This window comes from Mangifera indica, chromosome 4 (genome assembly GCF_011075055.1).
Source record: "Mangifera indica cultivar Alphonso chromosome 4, CATAS_Mindica_2.1, whole genome shotgun sequence".
NCBI classification, from domain to species: Eukaryota; Viridiplantae; Streptophyta; class Magnoliopsida; order Sapindales; family Anacardiaceae; genus Mangifera; species Mangifera indica.
The window spans coordinates 8,113,987-8,118,340 of record NC_058140.1 but is presented as its reverse complement, the minus strand read 5'-3'; the positions used below and the strand labels follow the sequence as shown (position 1 = coordinate 8,118,340).

General features: G+C 33.6%; 1 pseudogene; it reads right to left on the bottom strand.

The window, feature by feature from the left end:
• Window positions 1-2,814: 2,814 nt before the first annotated feature.
• LOC123215031 lies at window positions 2,815-4,354 on the bottom strand (annotated as a pseudogene).

Genomic DNA, 4,354 nt, shown 5'->3' with positions numbered 1-4,354 from the left:
AATTTCAAATTAATTAACAAAAACCCATGATCTAAAGTTAGGTTTTACCCCAACAAATTAGATTACCTCAAATATGAGTCTTGGTATCAAAAAGGTGGATACTACATATCACCCTGCATTAAAAAATGCATTCCCTACTCATACCTTTAATATACTTCAACTTCACTTTGGCAATCAAACAAAACACACTAATTTAGTCAGAACCAATATGAACGTCTCCTAATTTTTCGTTTGGTAAAAGTGTACCCTTCACTTTAACGAACAAAGTTCTAACGAAAGACGGCTTAATCATGGCATCATATTAGAAGACACCAATTGAATCTTAGACTTAATATTTAATTTGAGGGTTCTTAATTAGTTAGTCATATCAAATTAAAGTCACATGTAAGGTGATACTTGGTAAAATATAACTATCCACATATATACAACAATGTAAACATATATGTGCGAACACACAACCATAACTAATGTCAAGCCGTTTGAGCCAAGAGAAGTTTAATTGGTCAACCTAGATGAATCTTCATCTTTCTGGTCTTTGCACTTATCCTTTCACCTGCAAACTTTAATAATTACATGACTTTGTTTCCTAGTTATATAATTTTAAGAAATAAAGTAACAACCTAAATTAAAGAAGAATGGGGATTAAAGTAGGGTGCGAAGGCCTTATTTCATAATTACAACCCAAAAACAATAAATATAATAAAAAAAACAATGTTTACATCAATTCTTTGGCTATGTACTAGGCACCAAGCATACATACATCCATTTATATACATACAATTAAAAATTAAATTTTAATTATAATTTAAACAAGTGTAAAATTACTTCTGGTCCTTGAAGTTTACAAAATTATTATTCAACCCCAAAGCTTAAGAAAATTTTAAGTTGACCCAAATTCCACAACTCACAAGGAGTTTTGTCCATAGACTTGGATGAGACTCGGATCTGTTTATTTGTGGCTGTTCCTAGAACATGTCCCTAAAATGACATGGGTAGATTAGTAAAGCATATCATAGATCTAACCATGTCTATCAAAATCTTATTCCTCCAATAAGATGCATCATTATGTTGTGGTGTACCAGGGGGAGTAAGCTGGAATACTATCCCAATTTTCTTCTTCTTCCTTATTTGTGAATTTGATTATTCAAGTTTAGGTGGCATCACAATCAAATAAACAAACTACAACATAATACAAAAGAAATGTTACATGGTTCATTGAAAATTATCATGTCCATAGGAGGCAAGATTTCATGAGATTAAAGGAACAACAAAGATAAATTGATCTTGGATTTTCACCTTCTAAATCTTAATCACTTTATCTCATAATCTCTCTTTGTTTGAGTTTTGCTCACCTTGAATTTGGAAGCTTTATTCAATGTCCTCTTATCACCTGAGCTGTAATGACTTACAAGATCTTGACCTATGTTTCTTAAGCAAAACATACATACTATTTACTAATTACTATGAACATGAAAGCATAATGATATTGACCATAATGAATATAGAATTTTTTGTTCCACGTTCTCTTATCACCTGAGCTGTAATGACTTGCAAGATCTTAACCTATGTTTCTCAAGTGAAGCATATATACTATTTACTAATTACTACGAATATGAAAGTATAATGATATTGGCCATAATGAAAATAGAATTTTTTGTTCAACGTCCTCTTATAACCTGAGCTGTAATGATTTACAAGATCTTAACCTATGTTTCTCAAGTGAAGCATATATACTATTTACTAATTACTACGAATATGAAAGCATAATGATATTGGCCATAATGAAAACATAATTTGTTGTGAGCGATAAATCAACACTACATACTGTGAATATGAGAGCATTCAACATTTTCTTTCTAATGCAAAATTATATAGGATTGTTTTGAGAACATTTGTTGTAGTTTAATATATTTAATATTATTATTTGTATTGACATTATTTAGCATGTATTTTTAATTTTTCATATTTTATTTAATTGAATTTGGAAGTTTAATGTACAAATATATGTAAGTATTTTGTTCTTTGTGTTTTAATGTGACAAAATATGATACAATAGACTTTTTAGGCATACATCAATTTGAATAGGACGAGGAAAAAGAATAGCATCAAAATATGTTTTAATATATGGTTTAAATTAAACCTTCATCCCTCTTTCTAAGAACTTACAGCTGGTGCAGTATGGTGCATGAGGTGGAACTGTTATAAATGACAACTTATAATGAGAAAACGTGTAATTGTATCATATAATTTATTGTGAATTTATTATGTTTACCTTTTATATATTTTAATAGTTAAAAAATGAGCTTGGTGAATTTAATTTCTTATAGTTTTACATTAAGTGACACACTCAAACATTAAAGGGAGGCAAGTAGATTAGATAAGGTGATATATTATGCTATTTATTACAACAATAAAACTAACCTAATAGCATTAAAAAGTTAAAGTACACATGTCAGATCTCCACAAATTATTACATGCGTGATGAGTTGTTCTTGGTTTCTATTGTAGTTGAAGTCAGACGTAAAACTGTTGAAGACATTGTTGATCCGTGCATGTGTTAGCGTTAGCGAGGATGAAAAAAATCCTATAATTCTGTTTCTATAGATTTTGGTCCGGCTGGAGCATTGATTTGCAAGAAGCAGACAATGAGACAAGTAACTTACTATATATTGTGAGGTCCATTAATAAATGCATCTTCGATTAGAACAAGCTATTTCCACGTACTTCACTTCACAACTAGCTATATTTGTGAATTCATATAATGATTTAATTATGGGTTAATTAATTTAATGGATAACATTGCCACATCGGTCTATTATAATGTAAAATGATATATCCTGCAAGCAAAATCGAATCATATCACACGCACATATATAAAGGAAATTATCATATGAAGATCGAATAACGAAAAAGACAAAAGTACATAAGGTAGTTTTTCAGCTTTCACTCTCCGTTGCTTATGGGTTTCCAATTAACACTAACACATTATTCCAGTAGCTTAATCGTCGCACTAATGCCATATTGCATAATAATCACTTCTCATTATAATTAAGTGGTGACCAAGTTGCGGAAGCGTTAACTAAATGGAGTATGTCATCCCGGTCTCAAAACTTCCATTACCGTTGTTTGCATAGGAGTTGCCTCCCGCCACACAAGAATTTTGTGCGTCACATTCATAACTCATCATATCTGATAACCCTTCCATGATATTTTCCACTGTCCATGCCTCATCTGTGGAGTAGCTCATTTTATGCATTGCCATTGAATTATCCGTATTTTCTTTTAGTTTCTCAAAGCATAAAATCGAATTTCCAGAAAATTTATCGCTAACTAATCCAACAGTTGGGATTGTTAGCATGTTTTCCTGGAAGTTCAATGTTGAGGTTGGTGAGTCAAGGCTCTCTCTGGCTATTCCAAACATGCCAGACACTACTCCTTGCCATGCTTTTAGGACGTCGAGGCACTGTGGTCTACCGGCTGGAGTCCCGCTTTTGCTTCTAAGCGGTGCCGGCTCTTGAGGAGGTTTTGACACTAGTTTTGACTCTCTCACCAGTCGAGCTTCGGCTTCCAGCCTTGCGGTCTCCCACTGAGCCATGTGGCTAAGGTTGGTCTGGCCAACCATGGAACCGACTGCGTTGGTTTTGGGCTTATGAGTCACAGGGTCTATTCCCATCTTAGTTAGTCTCTTCTTCAGATGTGTATTCCAGTAGTTCTTGATTTCATTATCAGTTCTTTTTGGCAAGTGAGTTGCAATGGCCGACCACCTGAACAAAAGTAGAGTAAATAATATATTTAGATACCCATCTATGTATCTATCACTACCAGAAAACAGCCACGGTTGTAACGAGAGATACATCCCTCCAACTATTTTAATATATCATGATGTTAAAGCTGTGAATGTGACAATTCTGCTGGTGCATTGATATATCTTGTCGTACTGTGGAATAGATAAAAGGTCATATTTCAGAACTTTCAGAAAAGACTGACAATATAAAAATTTTACCTGTTTCCAAGAAGGGCATGAAGTTGTATGATGGCTTGTTCTTCTTGTAAAGAAAACTTTCATCTCTTGATATCAGGTCTTAGGTAATTAATCCACCTCAATCTACAGCTCTTTCCGCATCTCCGAAGTCCTGCAACAAGAGAAAAGGATAACACCACAAATGAATAAAAGGTGTTATAAAGCAGAGTTATGTATCCGTTAGTGTGTTTGAAAATCACCAGCTTTTGCAGGCAAGGCACGCCAGCTTCCATGGCCATGTTGTTCAATATATGCCAGGAGTTTTTTGTCTTCCTCAGGACTCCACGGCCCTTTCTTTAGACCCACCTTGTCGCAGCATGGAGACCTAGCCAT